Source organism: Athene cunicularia, assembly GCF_003259725.1.
Source record: "Athene cunicularia isolate RWA chromosome 4 unlocalized genomic scaffold, athCun1 chr4_part2, whole genome shotgun sequence".
Lineage (NCBI taxonomy): Eukaryota > Metazoa > Chordata > Aves > Strigiformes > Strigidae > Athene > Athene cunicularia.
The window spans coordinates 19,932,606-19,953,899 of record NW_020799099.1 but is presented as its reverse complement, the minus strand read 5'-3'; the positions used below and the strand labels follow the sequence as shown (position 1 = coordinate 19,953,899).

Sequence of the window (21,294 nt, the reverse complement as noted above, 5' to 3'; positions counted from 1 at the left end):
AGTCTAGAATCCTCTTTATTAAGGACCTTATTTTAGAAAAAAAAGTGTAGTTGTCTCTAAGATGGTGATTCAGCTTCAAAAACTGGAGCTACTGGAACAGAATCAACAACAAAGCTAGTTTTCTTCAAGCTGATGTAGGCATGGCTTTTACAACCCACAGATTTCATCCTCAGTTTTCAAATTGCTTGTAGTTACTTTGTTGTAGATAATAACATAATTTGGAAAGTAATGGTTTATAGGTAGTTAAGAGGGAATATACTGGAGTGCTTTGATGTTGTTACCACTCACGACTAAGTGCTGTCTGTCCAGAAGAGACACAAAAAATCAGAGACTGGTAGCAATCCAAAGCTAGCATTATTTAACAGAGGAATTAAAAGGCAAATGAAAGAGGCCTGAAACTGAAGCTAAGCAAAATAAATGGCTATCTTCCCAAAGCCTATCTTACTGAAATGAGAAAAGTTAAGATAATGTACAGTGATGGAAATCAGGCGCATTCAATAAAAAAGACCAAGGAACATATTCCCTTCCAGATGGGCAAGCCAAAGTGAAAATGAAGGTCACAAACTGAACTGTGCATACTAATTAGCTCAAACTCAGTAACTACAATATTTCTCCCATCCTAGTAGAACAACCAATAAACTTAGGCTGACAATTGCAGGCATACATGAAAAAACCAAAAACCCTGCAACAAAAATCCCAGTAAGAGCTTTGGCCTACAAAGGCATAGAGAGCTATTAAAAAGTAATCCCTGCTTGTGTAGTCAAATGAGTTTGCCTGAGGTTCTGCTCAACATTTTCGGCTGTATGCTCAACAGATTTAGGCATTACGTTCTTGGCATATGGACATCTACTTGTTCGTATCTGTATCTGTTACCTCTAAGAAATAAAGTGTGTGAAACGAAATGATGTCCACAGCAAATGCAGAAGGAGGTGTTTTGATTAACACCATTTGGAGACATTATCTGTAAAACTGGGAAGAGTGTGCCAGTGCCGGAAGAGTTTCTAGCGGGAGAGAAATGGGATGGTGAAAGGTGGCTGTATGTTGCCAAATTGCTGTCTGCTGGCATACAGTGTCATTAGGAGAAGGAGGCAATGGGTTTTGGTCAGGGTGGAAGAGGGACAGGATATGAAGCAGACACAGTTTCTTCCCTTTTGACCTCCTGAGGTATTCAGACTGAAAGAAGTTGGAGTGCTTAGCAGACAAAATGAAATAACTGAAGTGGAAAAACCTTGGTTCATGTGGCCAGAACTAGCTATGCAGTGTAACACTGATACAGCTACCAAATAATTTGCTTACAATAAATCACTAAGTTTTAAACTTCTATAATCATTAGCCAATATGATTCAAAACCATATTACCCTGACAGAAAAATAATCTGCATACAAAATGATTGGGGAATCCTTTGGGCATCTGTGAGATGTGACAACTCAGACTCCTTCAACAACATCATCCCAGCAGCTGCAGAAGCTAGTTCAAAATTTAGGCTAAGCAGATAGCTGCTCAGTGGCTGCATTCTGCTTCCCACAGACAGCAAATGTTTCCTATCTTTTTATGTCACACTAATCCATCTGTAAAATCCTGTCTATGTGCAGGGAACAGGGCTCAGCCTGGAATGTGCAACTGTGGGCACTGTTTTCTAGCAGGATATGTGATGGCACCTAGGATTTGACCGCTTATACACTTTAATTGTAAGGCCCAACTATTCAGTCTTCTTACTGCTCATTTTGTGAATATTTGTGACACCAGGACAGCCAGTCATGGAAAATGCAGCTTCATGTAATCTATCCCCTTATCCATTTTGTGCTATAGTAAATATTCAGGGAGAGTCAATTATAGAAGTAGAAGGGGAAGAATTAAAACCTAATGAAAGTTAATCAAAGAGAAGAACTTCCTTCAGGCTGGCCATGCATGTCTGTAGTTTGTCTGTCATTTATAATGCTGCAGCCTCTGGTTCATAGTCAAGCTGTAATTCTGCCAGTTAATGTATCCAATTAACCCCACTAATGAGCTAATCAACAGTGTAAAATCTATGTAAAATCGCTGAGGGTGTATGATGAATGGGAAATGCACTGAACTTTCCTGGTATAAAAAGTGCTTTATTGCACTTGTTAAAGTGGCACTGTCTTCTCCCTCTCTAAAGGGTAATTTATCACCAGGGTCTGTAACAGTGCCATGCCCTGATAAGGGAGAGGTGGCAATAAACCCATCATAAAATAATTACTCAGGAATGCAGAGCAATTAAAGTGTCTCTGCATATCAGAGTCATAAGCTAGAGTGCAAAAGTGATATATTTTGGTGTAGGGTACTAAGAAAAGTTGGGCATTTGCTTGAAGGTGCTCCACAATTTGGGAAGTAAATACCTGTCTAATACAAATATTTCAGTTTAGGGGTAAATAATCTACTGAACCACTGTGGGTTATGATTTATGAAAATCATTCAAGACGAGATTCTGACACCTTTTTCAGTAAGAGAAGTATTTGCTGCAGTGATAATCCTGCTAATTTCAATGAGATTGCATGAACAGGAAAGTAATCCTCAATGCAAATAAGCATGACAGAATCTGACTGAGAGAAATGAATCAGATGAAACTATACTTTCTTTCCTGCAGTCATGCCTAATTCAAAGCATTGGTAACAGTAATTAATTTCAGTCATTGTTTTGTTATTTTTTTCAATATCTTTACTATCTTTCTTTGAGCATCTTTGTTGAGATACAGTTTAGAGAAAAGTAACACATGATAAGAGAAGAAAAGAAGGAAAGAAAACTGAAATGCTGGCATGAAAAAAAATCTTCTAGTTAAGTAAAGGACAATAAAGAGAGGAAAACCTCTTCTTAACCTTTGAAGAAAAAAAAAAAACAAACAAGAAGAACAAACTTTACCAAGTAGAGAGATGAGGCACATTATCACAGGAGGTTGGGAAATTATTTCAGTGGAAATAAGCAAATTCGAGTGAACTATCAGAAACTCATAGATCATTAAACTTGTGCTTACCTGATGCAAAGGAATGGGTTACATGAGCTAGTAGAGATCCAAATTGTTCTGTGACTTAAATTGAAACTGTTATGTTTTCCATGTAGCAAGGAAAACTTTTTTTTTTTTTTTTAAAAATAATGACACAAGAAGAAGCAATGATTTTTGTAGAAAGAAAAAGAATATCAATGGTTGTCTGGGATATTGAGGGATACATAACTTGAGCTCTACAGTTTATACTGCAAGAATAAAAACTATATTGCAGTAGTCACTGCTAAAATATAGCCTTTGCAGTTGGTTTTGTTTTGTTGGTCTTTTTTTAAAATGTAAAGGCCAAATGAGTAATTTTCAAAAGAATTATGAGAAATACGTGTTTGAAAAGGTTTATAAAAAACAGTTTTTGTCAAAGCATTCTGCAAAGAGACAAAATGCAGGACATTTTTTCTTGTGGTCTGTGTGCTGAGTCTTCACAACAGGGTTAGTGTTCTGGCTCTTTTGATCTTCCCTGCCATTCTTCTGCTGATAAAAAATAGGTGGTTTACAGGAATATTTTGTATAGAGCATAGCTATTCTCTATTGGCATGATTATATTACAGGATGTGCGGACATCTCCTAGGCTGAGCTTTGTAGAGGTCGTTATGTCCTACTCTCACCTTCTCTCTGCACTTTTCTACTTTACAGTCTTAACTGTGGAAGGAGAGAAAAAAACTGAGTGAGCAGAGGTGATCTGTAAAGTTGCCCAGAAAGCCCTGGGCACTCTCCATAATCACCACCTTGGAGCAGCTGAGCAGCTCACTGGGATGGGATGGAAGAGGAGCTCAGGAGATCGAGAGATGCAAGGATTTGAGAAAACTGTAGGGGAAGACCCTGATTAGCTTTAGTTGCTAAGAAGAGAATGTTAAAAGGAGGTAAACTGAAGTGGGATGTTGTGGGGATGAAAACTCACAAAGGACCTGGGAGGACTCAGAAGGGAGATCCCAGTGCAGTAAACAAGCTTCAGGAGGCATGGATGTGTCTAGAGACCAGGAGGAGGCTGGTTTTGGAAATGCATTGGCATAGAACAGGTATGGTAATAAGACATGTTTAGAGTTATTACTATGTTGTGAATTAGCAGGAAAATCAAGACTGTGGTTACATTGCATGTATTGTTTGTATGTGTGTTCAGCTACATGACTCTTTGCAAGTTATTTCTGAAACAGGCCGTATAAACTTTTATCATTATTATTGTGTTGTTGGGTTTGAAGCAGTACATCACTACAATGACAGGAAACAGTTCATATTTATTTGCTGTTTTCTGGATTGCAGGCTTGGAAACACTGTTACATGCTTTGAATTACTTGGTTCCCATTTGGAGGGTTTTGATGCAGTCACAAGGGATGGAAATAGAAAAGGGCACATGCCTTCTGCTGACACTGGGGCAAATGATGCACACACACTTTGGGCCACCACACACCAGCACTGCCACTGAACCTGTGGCTGGTGTTGCTCCACGCTTCCTCTGTCAGACAAATACTCCTGAGCCTTCATTGTGAATTAAGCTGAGGAGTTGCTTTTCATCCTTTTCTGAGTAAGTTTTAACCCAAGCCAGTTGCTCACTCTGGTTCTTTGCATAACACAAGAAACAGGGAAGCATAGGAGTAATCGGCCCAGGGCAAGGTGAGAACACGATGCTGCCTTTCACCATCAACACTGCCTTAGCGTGCTGAGGCTGAACAACCTATACACATGTCTGAAACAAGCTACATCCTTAACATTACTGCTATAAAAATATGTTAAAAATTGCTATCACATAAGGATGGCTTCACATATACTGCAGTATATTTTATATCTAGATTAAAAAAAAAACATCACCACATTGCATCAGCTTACTTACTTGGGAAAATGTGCACTTTTGAAAAAAGAAGGGGTTTCATATCAGACCAACAAAATAATGCAGAATTATTTTTTTTTTTTCCATGAACTTCATAGATGAAAGATGTAGAAAGATTGTGTACCAAAATCCTGTATCTAGAGCCTGGTAAAACTGATTCATGATCCAGCCTGATCTCACAGGATAAAAGCATTGTAACAGTTAAGAATCTGAGTGTATAACTTAAAAAATTACTTAAGAAATATGGCACACTTTTTTTTTTTTTTCCTAGATTTACAGTCAGAACCATATTCCTATGTCTTAGGATAGGAAATGTCATATTGACGGATGAGTTGTAAATTTCCCTCTTCGTGGATTGGGCATTGGGGGCCCAATTCTGCTCTCTTTGCAACTCATCTGAATTGAATGGCATTGCATTGACATAAATGAGAGCAGAAAGGCAGCCTGGGAGTGCCTTTCATGATCAATAAAAATAATTTCATACAAAGATGAATTTTCCAAGTGGATCAGAATCAATTAAGGTGCTACTGCTACTGGAAGTACATTTGCCCATATACAGACTCTGTATTCATTTTGACTTTTTACCAGAATATTTATATGAATTGTGTTCTACTAAATGGGAATAGAATATTGTATTAAGTAGCTGTTTAGGAGATATTCTTTATTTTCTGCAAGTTTAAGTATACTTTCCTCTATGTATTAAACTCCCTTTCTTTATCTCTGTAAATCTTACCTTAGATAATAGTTTCCTGTTAATATTGCCAGAAACGACACAGCAAAATAGCTGAGGGGTCACCTGTTGATGTTAGAGCTCATCCACATTTCAGGCTCAGTAGAGATATACACTGATTAGTATAAATGTTACCAACTATACTTTTCCTGTCTCTTTGTGTCCATCTCTTTTGTATTGGCTGTTCGGAAAATAATTGCTGATTTCAACCTGTATGTTTGAAGTGGCATATCTCAGCTCAGAATAAAATTTATTAATCGAAATAAAAACCATTAGAATCGACACATCTTTGCCAACGAGAAACAAGCATATTTATTCCGGTTGCATAAAATTCTGGACTTATGGAGGTCATGAAGTCATTGGAGGCATTTTCAGCCTTCCCTTGGTTTCTGAAGCATCTCATGCACAGGAAGCTGTCGAGATGCTTGAAGAAGTGATAGTCAGTGGGCGAGAGGTCTGGTGAGTATGGTGGATGAGGCAGAGTTTTGTAGCCCAGCTTGTTCAGCTGTTGCAGCATCGAAAGTACAACTTGTGGCCACACGTTATTGTGGAGAAGGATTGGACCCTTTCTGTTGACCAGTGCTGGGTGCAGCCATTGAAGTTTCTGGTGCATTTCATTGATTTGCGGGACGTACTTCACCGCCATGATTGTTTCACCCGGATTCAGGAAGCTGTGATGGATTAAACCAGCAGCAGACCACCAGACAGTCAGCATGACCTTCTTTTGGTGCAGATTCGGTTTTGGGAAGTGCTGCGGAGCTTCGTCGTGGTCCAGCCACTGAGCCGATTGTCACCGGTTATTGTAGGGCATCCATTTCTCGTCTCACGTCACAATACGGTCGAGAAATGGGTTGTTCTGGTTGTGAAAAAGAAGCACCGACGGCACTTCAAAATGGTGATTTCTGTGATTCTCATTCAATTCGTGTGGCAACCATTTGTCGAGCTTCTTTGACTTTCCAGTCTTCTTCAGATGCTCTGAAACATCTGATATGCTTACCCCGAGTTCTTTTGCAAGTTCTCGAACAGTTGTGCATGTATTTGCTTCCACCAGAACCTTCAATTCACCGTCGTCAATAGCAGAAAGACGTCTGCGACCTTCTTGATCTTCAAGGTCAAAATCGCCACGTGGAAATTGTTGGAACCAAAGTTGCACTGTCCATTCATTAACACTTCTCTGGCCATATACCTCACTGATGTTTTGAGCAGCTTGCTCTGCATTATGTCCAAGTCTGAACTCGTAGAAGTAGATCTGTCGAAATTGCTGTTTTGACCTCTGAACTTCAAACCTCCAAAATTTGTCAAAAACGCAGTTCATATTATAATTTAATTATAAGTGTGAAAGTCCATAACATGAGCTTTTCAAAAATATATAACAGTACGCTAGTCAAAAAGGACTATTCCTGAAACATATACAATGAAAATCACATTACAAAATGGAAATTAATTTCCGAACAGCCTATATCTGAACAGTTAAGTACAGTCAGTGTGAACTAATAGGTCAGAATGCTAGTACCGCTGTCCCATGGTGGGGAAAAGCTACACAACAGTCCAGCTGTACACCAGCAGTACCAGCCCCTCAGCCCTACATCTCAGTTTAGCATCGCTACTAGAGAAATAAAATCTGCCATTCCAGCATTTCTAAATGTTAAGGATCAGCACTTGGACCCAACCTAATTCTTTTCCACATTCAGATTTTTTGAGTCAAGCATTTGATGGAATTAATCCAATATGAAAAAAAGGTTTTGGGCAGGAAAGATATTCTGAAATCCTTCTTACAGTTGGGTTATTTCTGCATGCCATTAAAGTCATATTCCAAAGCTGAGTGTACTTCATCGGCAGTTCTGACTGCAAACAACAATTTCTCCTCCTTCGATACCATTTATAATATTGAGATAGTATAATTTAGAGGCAAGCTTTCCAAAAATAATCCTTAAAGCTTTTAACTAGAAAGTATATTAAAATAAAAACAAAAAATTTGACTTATATCCAGCTTTCTCCCTTTTTAACCATATCCTTACATTTACCTCTAAGTGGACTGATGCCTGAGGCTTTTTTTTTTGACTCAGCCCACTACAGGACTACTTTATGTTCCATATATTCCCTTCCAGACCCTGCGTTATATTCCAAGTGTACTTACATGGTTCAAGTTCAAGCTTACTTTATACCTTTTGATATTAAAATATATTTTTTCACTGTAGGGATCTAATTAGACTATATATTTAGTCCATAAACAAGTCACTGTGTGATTGAAGGAAATTTCTTTTTCTTTCCCTTCAACAGTGTAAGGATTTTCCTTAGAAGCTGATATGCAGATCAGCCAACCTTGTAGAAAAGGTAAGCAGTATGAAATTACATGTGCGTTATTAATAATTCCTAATAGGAGGAAAAGACCTGACAGAAAGGGTGAATTAAATGACTGTAATAATTACAGAGATGCATTACTTGGGATTCATTTTGTCACATTTGTGATACTCTGTAAATGGGAGAGTCAACTTTTAACTCTGAACTCAGTGAGAAGACATGTCCTTCCTCATTAACAATATTTCCTCTTGAATTTAAATTCTTTTACTTCATGTTCATACAGTGATGCCAGTACTACACTGGTAAGACAGCTTTTTATTATAAAATTGCTTGTCTAAGTACATTCATTGAACTACAGTTCCCAAAGTATGGAATGGATTGCTTATGTCTATTCTTGGACCATTATCTATTAATCTCCTTTTTCACTGAATTCCAAGAAGGCACCAAAGCAGTATTTGTTAAATACTGTATAATAACAAAGAGTCTCTGAGAAAAAAAAAAGAAAAAAAAAAAAAAAGAGTAACATGCTACACTCTGCAAAAAAAAAAAAAGGATGGGAAACTATTTGGTGATCTTATTATGCTAGCCTTATCTGTCTGTTAGAAATTTTAATCCTGCTTTGATCCAGTTGTCTTTCTTACAACTGATTTTCAGATGACACTATCTGTCTCCATGTGCATATATTTCAGCACAGGGCTGTCATATGCTGCTTGACAAAGCATCTGGATAAGATTGACAACAGATTGAAATATTTTTTAAAAAATGCTTATATTATATGCCACTAACTTATTCTCAAGATCCTGCTTGTATTTCTGAAAGATCTAGGTGAGTCAGACAAGCATGTATGTGTGTGTGCATACACACACATCACCACACACCTGCTGCACATACCCAAACCCAAAATAAGGCAGGCCTTTTTTCTAATAAGGAGGGTACATAAATGTCAACAAGAGAGGTAAATAATGGACATTAATTTGAACAAGGAGTGTGAAATTTGATGAACAGCTATGGAAGAAGCCTTGATAAAAGAGAAGTGAGGAGAAACAGTTGAAATAGGCTGAACATGTACATGAATGTGGAGAGCCCAATACTAGAAACTACATAAAAGAAGAAGTATGCAAAACATCTGTGCTGTTATGTATCAAATTTCATTATAATCCATCTTTGGTTTAAATATAGGTATGAAGTACCATACTAGTTTACAAAGAAACTGGGACAAAGCTTGGGAAACAGGACTCTACCACACAATGAATGACTTCTGCTCTGTAACTTACACAGAAGAGTAGGATGTTCATTGCAAAGGTATGTACAGTAAAAATTACTGTTCCTGTTTAAATTAGAACACATGGTTACAATGAATTGGAAAATACCAGCATGTGTGTGGGAATTTGGGGTTGAAGGGGAAAGGAGTTAGTTATTTAAGTTATTTACAGAGTTTTTTGGCTGGTAGGTTTTCTTGTGTTTGTTCTTTTTTAAGCTTAAAAAAAATCCACTATAATTTATCTGTCCTGTATAAATTGATATTATAAAATTAATATTTCTTTATATTCATTGGCTGGCCAGTACCTCCTTCTATTAAATTGGCAGTATGTTTCCTCTTTTAGTTTTGCTTATCTGTTGAGAAATTTTTTAGAAGTTTTGATGAGAACACAACCATCACAAGAATATCATTGCATTTATGCAATGATTGTGCTGAATTTTTAGATATAGAGAGATATAAAATAACTGAAAATAAAGTTACCATTCATCCGCATTTGAGAACAGGTACATATAAACACTGGTTAGTCTTCTCATCTGCCATGATCAACCAATGCCTGTAAGAAACAAATACTTAGCATTCTCATCCATATCAGTGAATTATTGCATGTCTTTAAGGGGTTTTCCTGACGTGGGAAAAAAAAAAAACAACAAACAAAAACAACCAAACCAAAACAATTACCGCTGCATCTTTTCTTTTTGAAAAATTGCATTTTATTCCTTGCTTACATAATCTGCTTTGTAGGATCAAACAGCAGTGATACATTTCTGTCTTGGCGGTCCACTCTATTTTTCTCAGTAAACTCTTAATATTAAGTGTTTTTGTCTAGTCCAAACACCACAACAGTCATTGTGCACAAGTCATTTTCATTACCTAGGCAAACAGAATACCTCTCAGCACAAATTCTTAGAGCTCGTATTCTACTTTTATGATGTTTTCCTCAGTGCAAATAGGAAAGCAGAAAATGCATACAGTCTCTTCCTTGTCATTTGAGATCAAGCACATACTCTAAAAAACACATATTTGTGAAAGGAACAGGTCTCCAGCTACTCCTTGAGTGACAACAGACCATACACCATCTAGATGTTCCTTGGTTCACTAATCTCAGTTATTTCAGGAGATTACTAACATTACAGGTTGTACCATTAAACTGTAGATTTGCTCTACAGCAAAGTCAGGGCTGTTGAATGAGCACAAAAGAGAAGATTTTATAAATTGTGCCTTGTCTTACTAGGTATTATGTGGGGGCTTTTATTTAAGGCTGTCCAACGTCATGCACTGTAAGATAACATTTGCAACTGCTTTTAAGATTTAATTTCTTCAAAGTGGAGATTGAAATTTTCTATGATGTTGATCCTATTTGTCTCCAAATATCTTGGGGAAAATGTCAAATCAGCCAAACACTTCTGTTTTGGAGGCTTCAGTGATCTGGTTTAACATGTAGCTTAATAAAGAGTTGTGTCAGCACAACTGAGGGCATGGAGAACTGTGGTACAGGATGAACTGTCCAGGGTTATAAGCTTTTGAAAGCTTGCACATAAGAATTTTTTTCTTGAAAATGCTGAATCTGTGACAACTTCAGGATGAAGATCTTTTTAAGAACAAAGTATCCAAGAAGATCTTCGATGAAAGGGATCAGCTATTGAAGGGATCAAGTGCACTCTCAGTCAGCTTGCAGATGACACCAGTTGGGTGGGAGTGTTGATCTGCTCGAGGGTAGGGAGGCTCTGCAGAGAGACCTGGACAGGCTGGAGCCATGGGCTGAGGCCAACTGCAGGAGTTTCCATAAGGCCAAATGCCGGGGGCTGCCCTTGGGCCACAACCCCCAGCAGCGCTACAGGCTTGGGGAGGAGTGGCTGGAGAGCTGCCAGTCAGAGAGGGACCTGGGTGGGTTGATTGACAGCCCAATGAACAGGAGCCAGCAGTGTGCCCAGGGCGCCAAGAAGGCCAATGGCATCCTGGCTTGTGTCAGCAATAGCGTGGCCAGCAGGGACAGGGAAGGGATCTTACCCCTGTACTCGGCACTGGTGAGGCTGCACCTTGATTCCTGTGTTCAGTTTTGGGCCCCTCACTGCAAAAAGGACATTGAATGACTCGAGCGTGTCCAGAGAAGGGCAATGAAGCTGGTGCAGGCTCTGGAGCACAGGTCGTACGGGGAGCAGCTGAGGGAACTGGGGGTGTTTAGTCTGGAGAAGAGGAGGCTGAGGGGAGACCTCATCGCCCTCTACAGCTCCCTGAAAGGAGGTTGCAGAGAGCTGGGGATGAGTCTCTTGAACCAAGGAACAAGCGATAGGACAAGAGGGAATGACCTCAAGTTGCACCAGGGAAGGTTTACACTAGATGTCAGGAAGTATTTCTTTACAGAACAGAATGTTAGGCATTGGAATGGGCTGCCCAGGGAGGTGGTGCAGTCCCCATCCCTGGAGTTGTTTAAGAGTCAGGCTGCCATAGTGCTTAGGGATATGGTGTAGTTGGGAACTGTCAGTGTTAGGTTAATGGTTGTACTGGATGATCTTCAAGGTCTTTTCCAACCTTGATGATTCTGTGATTCTATTGGATTGAAGGAAAAGGGGGTAGGAAGAGAAACTACAATAGATTGAGTCTGGGTTTCTGTTGAGTGTGGGTATTTGTGTAGGACACAGAAAACTTGGTCAAAACAGGAATTAGATGAATGGGGAAGATGCACATGAGAGTAATGATATAAGAACAGGAATCATACAGGGTATCAAGTAAATGCTGGGACTGGAGAAACAGAAAGATGAAATAGCACCCAGAAAGAAAAGAAGACTGGACAACTAAGAAAAAATAAAGCCAGAAGCCAGTGGTAAGTGGGCATGACAACATCTGTGACTGATTTGTATCTGGCTGTAAAGGAAGTCAGCGTATACTAAGGGGAAGGAAGCAGAAAATTGAGAGAAAAGAGAAAATGTAGCTGGATGCAAGGATCTAAGGGACTGTGAAAGGTTAGGTATAGACTCTGGATTTACAAGGGATAAATTATGTAAGCCTAAAAGAAACAGATCAAAGCATGGGGAAATGAGCAGAAGTGCCTGTACTCACTAGACCCCCCTGTACTGAACAGCATCAGTAGAACTAGTTCCTGTTTCTCTCCATTCATTTGTTATCATGAAATATTTATGGTTCTCGTTTCCTAACAGTGTTGATCCACATACAACTGTGCTACACAATAGACATTAGCCAAAACAGTAAGTACACATGTGGCAATTTTCCGTCCTTAGAGATATTCAAAAGCCATCTGTACATGGTCCTGGGCAGCCATCTGTAGGTGACCCTGCTTGAGCAGGGGATTTGGACCAGATGACCTCCAGTTTGTGATCCCATGAAGTCATAGCCCAGTATCAGGTGTTGTGCAGGAGCAGGACCAGGGGAATGGCTTTGTTTTTGAGTCCTGTGAAATGCCATACACTCCTCTATTTCTCTGAACTGCCCATACACAGCAATCTCAAAATCAAAGAAGGTCTAGAGGTTAAAACTTTCTTCTGTGCCATTATTTCCATTCCTATATATACTATGATATTTTCAGTTACATAATTACATACTATTTGTTTACTGTTCCTTAAGACTTGGGAAATCATGACTGGTTTAACAGAGCCTGATTGCCATAATGGAAGATAATTCCTGCCACTAAAGGAGATACCGTGCATAGTCCGAATTTCAGTAATCTTCAAACAAACTGGAAAGACTCCTAAAAATCATGCAATATTTATATTATAGATTTATGAAACATATTTAGTTACCCTGATTTGCATCTTTCCTGAGAACTGTTATTTTTGCAGCTTAGAGAGACTTGCTAAAATTTCTCTCTGCAGTATAAAACAGAAGCTAATAACACTGCATTTTTTGGCATAATGGTAAGTATGAAAATGAACATTCACAATTTGATGACATACCTGTTCAGAATTTATGGAGACAAGTGACCTTAATCTGTTAGAAGAAACAGCAATAAATATTTACAGATCTATGTGAAAGCTAACAATGCGAACAGGGGTTGTATTGACATACAGACCAGGGTTTGGTTTTGCTTGGTCATTTTTGCCCACGGCCACCAGCCTTTGCTTGTAACTTGTTCTGGTTCTGGCACATCTTCTGCTTTCCAATATGTTCCCTTTTCCCACGGTCCTGAATGTCTGTTGCAGGTGCCCACATGAGGAGAAAGGCCCCAGCCACCACTGGGAATTTTCAAAGGCCTTCCAGTAATTGTAAGAACAGTTCAGTGATGCAAGTCATCTCCTTACAAGCAATTTAATTCTTAATCACTAGGACTCTGAGTAGGAAGAAACTAAAGGCTATCATGGGAAAACGCCAAAGAAATACAATGAGCTCTAGGGAGATGTAGGGACTCCTCTGTCATCTTCTGTGGTCATGTTCACACACAACACAGCAACCCTAAGCAGTGGCATACAGGAGTAAATGATTACAAGTTTCAGCAGAGCTGTAGGATAATACAGCTGCTTGTAGATCATAACTCCATGAAATAAAGGGTGAAAAAAAGGCATGACTTCTATCCATATAGACTGACTACAAGCAAAGCAATAGTTCTTTACTTCTGCATTAGAATTGGTTTTCCCTCTGCCGTGCTCTACTTTCCTACTCCCCTTTTAACCTGAAGGAGTGCCTTTTCTCACGAATACTGACTGCATGCCTTGAGTCCAGTTGTGTAAGTGTCACATGGGCTTGCACAAAATGTGGTGCTGCATACTCAGAGCTTTGAGTCCTGAGCATATGAACAGCACTCAGTGTGAGCTGCCAAGTCAAGTTTCTATGTTCTGAACCCCAGGTAGGATATGACGATGGTTTGAGAAGCACGTGCACTTTCACATTTTTAAATGTGTACTGGTGTTCAGAAGCTCCAGAATAATTTCAGATATGTTTATATGTACTTCTAAATGCATATATATGGTATGTATGTGTGTGTAGTACTCAAAAGACCTGAACTATGAGCTTAGAATGTTTTTTTTTAAATCCCTTTCTGAGAAAATCCACAGTAACTGATGGCACTATTGACATAATTCATAAACGGAATAGTTGATTACCTGTTGTGTAACGGAGCCAATGAATATTCATAGTTCCCTTGGTATGGAGCTGGCATATTTCAGCTAATTAACTCTTCTGCTTAGTTGTTGCATATGCACACTTTCTGTACGATACCAAAGTGCATTTAATTGAGGTTTGACAGATAATACCAAAGGCAGTTTGCAAACAAACAAAGTAGACTCTGCTGTCATTTCCATAAATGGAATGATATCACATAATGGAAACTTGTAGAAAAATTAACTTTGTCACCCCATTTCAGAAAGGCCTAAAATTCACACTTAGGGCATGTTTCAGTTAGAAATTGGCAAGAGAAACACTTTCTTTTAGATACTATACTTATTTCAAAGGAGCATACAAATTTCTACTCATAGGGTTTCTAAATGTTGTTGATACTGACATTATCCCCTTTACTGAATATATTTGAGAATACTGTGCAGCCTTTGAATTAAAGTTTTAAGATATTTTTCCTTTGAGAATCTTGGATGAAAGCCAAGGTAAAGATCAGAAGTTGAGCTGCTTTCTCAAGCAGTTTCTTTTTTAACTTCCTACTGTCTTTTGCTGGGAACAGACCTAGTGACTGACAGGGAGCACAGCCTGCCACAGGGTCCTGGTCCCCATCAAAATAAGATGCCTAATAATGTGCCTCAAGGCTGATGTTGGGGTTTGTACCCAGGTATCCTTTCAATAGCTTTGCTACCTTGCCTCAGTGGTAGGGCAGTCAGATCCGTGCCTGAGTCTTGATCCAGTGCAGAGTCTGGACACAGCTGAGGTGTGTCCCCAAACCAGGAGCTTTGAGCTTTTGTGGTCTAAGAGCCTAGAGGCACCCCAATATCCAATCAGAAGAAACTGATACAAGTGATATGCTCTCCTGTTCTGCTTCCATGGAGCCCTTGCTGGTACCTCTTCCTCTCTTCTAGTCATCTTTCATCCCTCCTGCAGCTGAAGGATTAAAATTTCCATTCAGTGCCACAGTGTTCTTATGTCAATGGGACACACCAATCCACCCACTGTTCTTGAGTTACTCTTTTCTGCCTATTGAAATGATGGCTTACTAATTTGTAGTCTTAAATTATATATACTTCTTTTTCTAGGCTTTCCTGTATCCCATAACCTTGTCCACCATAATGGCATTTTCCTATGATCTTCCTTGATAAGTCATTGCACAGAAGACTTATGTGAGTCCACCATCTGCAACAGCATCTTTATGTCTCATTGACTCCTGACTCTTTTTGGATCCCATCCTTTTCTCTGACCCATGACTGCTAACACCTTCTAAAATAAAAATATCTAATTCTGGAGTGTGGGTGATTTAAGAGTTGGTTACGAAACAGAGCTTTTTAATCAGTCATTGCTTCAGACCCACTTCTTGTTACACAGGGTTGGAGTCCATCTGGAGGAATCATACAGACATAGGTTTAAGGGAATAAACTGTGCTTGCTCTATATCTGGTGGGAAAATATTTCGATGTATACAAGCCCTAAGTCATCCACAGCAATATTTATATCAGATTAGATGTGTTCTGAAAAAGAAGCAAATTTAACCACCCAGAAATATTCCCCACACTCTGCACTAGTTTAATATACAGTGCCATCAGAGTTAGACATCACGTTAGAGTATGTGGTTCTCTCTTAATTCAATTAAATCTGCTAGCTGCCTAACTCAAGTTTACTTAAGCAGTTATCAGAAACTCATCTAGATCTGTCCCCTAAGGAAGGTGTGGTTTTACCTATAGCCCAAATTATGAAGTTCTAATATGTACTAGATTACATTTCTGATCTCAACCATTAAAATTTTATTCAATTCAGTGAAAATCAATTCTACTGTTCATTTTTGAAATTGCATCATTTACAGCCATACTCTCTAATCTGCTCTGAAACACCATAACACTTTTCTGTGTCTGAAGCTATAAAATAATATAATCTCTTACAATCATGACCAGTATAATTTTTATGTTCTTGATACAATTTATTAAAGAAGGAGTAGAAGATAGAACATGATCTCTTTGAAAAGTTAAGGTCTGAGCCACATTTTCATTACTTCTGTCATGGAACTAGTGATAGGCTGGTTCATGTTCTACTTCAGTAACTTCTTGTGAAGAAACTACTTTTAAAAACTGAGGAGTCTTTTCCCTTTTTATATTCGGGTTGTTTTTTTTTTCTGTCTGTGAAGCTTTAAAAAATTAATTCCATAATGAAATTATTTTCTGTGTAAAGCTAAGAAGTTGAGGCTAATCATATCTTACCTACATGATGATTTTATTATAAATATCTAGCTATTAAGTCATAACAGCCAATCAGATCACTTAATATATAAATTTCATTTCATAATAACCTTTAGTAGATTTTGAAAAATCAGTATGTCCAAATTATTTGGAAAATAACTATTTTTACAAATGTTAAAGCTGTATCAGACTTGGGTTTTTATCATCAACCACGTTTTAAGGAGCAAAAGTAATTTTGCATTCTAAAAAGGCTCTATTTGGAATTTTTAAAAAAAATCAAATTTAGCATGGGGTTTAGTGTGTGAACTGTTTTATTGCCTTCTGGTATCAATAGGGAACAGTAGCACCTGGAAGAATCTAATGGGATTTTAACACTTTTTAGCATTTTCTTCCCCATTTTACCCCAATGCTAGTGAAAAAATTGCTGAGTTTGTGTTTGGTTTGTTTTTTTTTTAAATAGGAAAAGAAATTTTTCTGTATCTGGTGGTAAATCAATTCACACTGTGTCTGAAAATGTTTAAAAGAGGTATTCAAGATCCAGACTAGTCACAGGGAAGCTAGCTGATCTAGTCTACAGAATTTTACCAGTGTCTGCCATGATAGAGAATGCAGAAATCAAGAAACAAGTGGCTTCTCTAAAGACTGTCCTTCCCCTGGAAAGGTAAAACAGTGAATATTTAGTTGCCAACATTTCTCTCCTGCTTAGGACACCAGATTCTGCAGATACATTGATGTTTGCACCTGGACGACTCTCCTGGTGGTGAAAAGTAGCTGTGCCCCTGGGCTTACACTGGCTGCACAGGGCAGCCCAGTTCAGGGGTGATGGCAGGAGCGTGTGGCCATGGATGTGTAATTCCTGTTCCCCAAAAGGTCCCCACAAGCAACTTAAAATGCCCACTTTGGTTCTGAGCCTTTGAGCCTCATGAGATGGGTTTCTTCTTTATAGTCCCATCATTTTAATTAGTGCAAGCACTGAAATTATCAGATAGTAGTACTGTAATGATCTCAGCTAATGCACCGGTTTTAATGATGTATTTTAAAACAGGATAATGAATCTGATTCATGAAAATATTCTAATAGGCATTTTATAGTATTTCTGTGTAGATGAAACTACAGATTTATAGTAATGGAACTGTTCATGTAAGCAGGTAACATTCCAGCTCTCCCACCCCTCACAAGACTGTTTGGACTAGTAACTACTAACTTTTAACACTATGATTGTCGAGCACAGATTTTTATCCAGACCAGAGCATGATCCACTTTTGTCTATTTTAATCAGTCTCGCAGTAGACCCCCTGACCTGCTTGCCCAGAAAACTGAGAAGACAAACTCACTTGATAATCCTGTGTCCTGGAGTCAGAAATCACATTGCAGTATCTCTCAGGAGCTTTCCCTTTTAAGAAGCCATGTGTTTAGAGGTACTGGCCTTAGTTCATATTAAAAGGTAAGACCTGAGACAAGTAACTCATAAATAAAGCAAGTAAGGTTACTTGTATGCTGCCACTCTAAATTAATTGACTTCAGCAGAAGTACATAATGGAATTGGTTTGACTTTGGGTTTCCTTTATGCAGAGTAGCCACAACTTCACAGAATTTCTTGGAATTACGGGAGTGGGAAGTGGGCAGAATTATGCATGCTACTTGTTGAGCACTGGATATTCTGTTTCTGTTATAGACAATCAGTGAATACAGTGGCTAATTGCAGGTATGTTGCAATGTTCTCCTTTGATTTTCACCTCTCCTGTATAGGGGCAATGAAGTATGATTATTTTAGCTTGCTAATAAAATATTCCTTTTATAGTAAGTGGTATATGTCCAAAGATGATGCTTTACGGACAGTGTGTCCACTTAGTGAGTTAGCTAGGTATCTTAAGACCCATCTGCTCACCAAAGGAAGAATTAGAAATACTTTCTCTTGTTCCCTGTGGGATAGCAAAGCATCAATCAGTAGATCTGATCCAGATTAAGCTGCAGTGATTTTTTTCCTGCAGAATTTAAAAGTCAGATTCCCATCCTCTTGATTCTGTGGAGGCGAAGACATACTACAGTCGAAATTAGTTAAAGTATTTATGGACTAAAACAATAATGTGAATAAGAATGTCAATCTAGCCATCTAACACTAAATAATTAAAAGTGAGATCATAATGAAATTCCTTTTTGCCTTAAGGTGGCTATTTTGGAAGGTGTGACATGCTAGGAATAAAATGTAAATAAAACAGGGAAAGGCATTAAGTTGCATTACAACTGCTTTTAACTTTAATAGGATTCCCTGGATCTGAAATAACCTCTGTTATTTAAAACTTGACCTCTTTGATCTGGCAATAACTTAGCCCGTTAAGCCAGAAGGTAGCACAGTCAATTATACTTAAGCACTGTTTTCACAGGAGACTTGGCTTTCCTAATGCAGATTCAATGAAATTGATAGGCCTTAATTTTACTTTTGCTTTTGCATAAGTAGAGTGGTAAGTGATTTCATTTATATGTTTTAAATCAAAGATAAAATAAGAATATGCTTCCTGATCCATTGACTTAACTTCTAGGACATACTTTCAACTATTCTTCTCTTACCCAAGTGCTACTTGTATGCCTGCTTGCTTTGCTAATCATTACTATTTCAGTATATGATATTTAATCTGGAAGTGTTTAAGTCCTCTTTCTAGCATATTCTGGACAAAAAAAAAAAAAAAAAAAAGAGTATGTCTGTTTAATGTCCATTAAAAATGAATTCTTGATGTTAAATGAGGATTGAAATATTTTGCAAGGCTACTGGAATCTGAAATATTTTACTTCCCATGGAGCAATGGAAATGCTTGTCCAGAAGATGAGTTCAGTCCTGACCTGAGAAGATCAATCTCTTTTGTGTTTGCTACTAAATGCAAGTACATTTCAGTGTGTGGATGGACATGAGCAAGAGTAACATTTTAGGAGTAGTTAGAGCAAATTATCAAATATCGGATCTGATTGTAGGGATTGAAATGAGCAGATGAATGACTATTTTTATCACAGATATTTTGTGATGGGCAGACTGCACTATTTGATTTTTTTTGTTGTTATTATTTGCTTAATTCTGATGTTAGAACTGAAAGCATAATGTAATATCTAGCATACCTCCCTGCATCGAGTTCAATGCTTCACCATCACAGGGCTGATTGTGATGTGGAAATGCGAGTTACAGACTTCTCTGCACAGCACACTCTCGAAATGCCAGTAGTCCCTTGGACTGCCTCAGCCCAGACTCTGCGGGAGGAGACCTAGGCTGTCCTGTCCCTTTCAGTGTGGTTGCTGAATGTCAGGCTTTAACACAGCAAGCAAAATGCCCAACAAATGGAATGAACACTGCTCCAGAAAGTAAACACCTTGCAGGTCACTTGATAGCCACAAGTTACGTATGGATTGGCTGACAGCTGGGAGGACACAGCTCCCTTCTGGAGGTAGAGAGCCATCAGAAGGGATGACTCCTTTCCCAGCAAGGGCCAAAATCAATCATCTCAGCTGTATTTATGCAAAAGGTTTACATGAGTATATACAAGCACAATGTATTTGTATTCACATATCAACAATGTGTTTCCCCTATGTGCAAAATACATAGAAAAAAAGCTATGCAGTAAATTAAAATATTGCCTAAAACAATCCAGGGGTATGTTGAGAATGTGTGAGAGCAGTGCATTTACATTACATTAAGTACAGTTAAGTCCTTCTGACTTGAGTCCTACAGCAGATGTTACAGAAGGAGCTGAAACAAACGTTTCCCTGCAGACTGGTATGCTTATTTGCATTATGGCAAGAAATATTTCTGAAAATTTCAATCATGTTTCCTACCTCTTTTCGCCTGAGACTTTCCTTTTTCTCTTGCTTCCCACCCAATGAATCATGGGATGTTATTATTCAAAGTTACTGCCTGTAAAAGAACCCAGAGATCTCCTTTCCCCTCTCTGCTGCAGCTTGGGTTCAGGAGAGTTTCTCTTTCAAGGCTCTGAGAGCTACTAGGTAGCTATTTCTCTGTTTTCTCTTTGCTAAAAAGCTGTCAAATAGGGCCACTGAGCACTTTCTTTCTCCATACCCTGTTAAAAGCCTGCCTAAAAGCCTGTTGTTTGTGCTTGATGTGGAGCACGAGAGGCTTATTATACACATAGGAGGCAGTGCCAGAAGATGCCCAGTTTGTGTCCACCTTCTTCTATGTTGATGCTTAGGAATGGATGAAGATCCTTAAAACTGCGCATGGTATCTAGAGGACCTTAGTGACCTTACCCTTACAAGGTATAAACATATAGGTGCTAAGGTACCACTGAATGGCCATAGTTGCCTAGAAGCTTGGTTCTGCAGATGGGTATGGGAATACATCACTCTTCCAGTTGTCCTCTGTGGAACACAGATGGATTCTACAAAGCAGGAAGGAAAACACCTGTCTTTCAGATCCTCTCCAAGGAGGCAAGATGTGTGTGGAAAGCATCCAGGGCTCATTAGAGACAGCAAGGTAGTTTGCCACTGGTAGCAGGAGATAATTTTCTTGGTGGCAGAAGAGAGGGTTTTTGTGAGAAAAGGGAAAGCAACTCACTGTGGGAGGTATGTAAATTGGAGTCCAGTTGTGTTTGCTTTTTGCAGATTCTTGGTTTAGTTTGTGGAGAATATTAAGCTTCAAATAGTGATTAAAGGACAGGAAGACCCAATAGGGTCCATAGATCAAGAAGTAACAGAACACTTGCAGAAAGCTGCTTCCTTTAGAAAGAAGAAGCAACTAGCAGTCTTCAAATATAGAGACTTTCTGCTTTCAGGGACAGTAATTTTCAAAGCTGTTAAGCACTGGACAGATCCCAGGAATTCAAAAGTAATTATGGTGCTTTGACACTTTTGAAACGAGGTTTGTTTATAAAAGGAACCTGTATTTTGT

At 38.6% G+C, this 21,294-nt stretch overlaps 1 pseudogene; it reads right to left on the bottom strand.

The window, feature by feature from the left end:
- The window catches only part of LOC113479685, a 168,862-nt pseudogene extending 161,458 nt beyond the window's left edge, over positions 1-7,404 (bottom strand).
- Between the last annotated feature and the right edge of the window lie 13,890 nt (positions 7,405-21,294).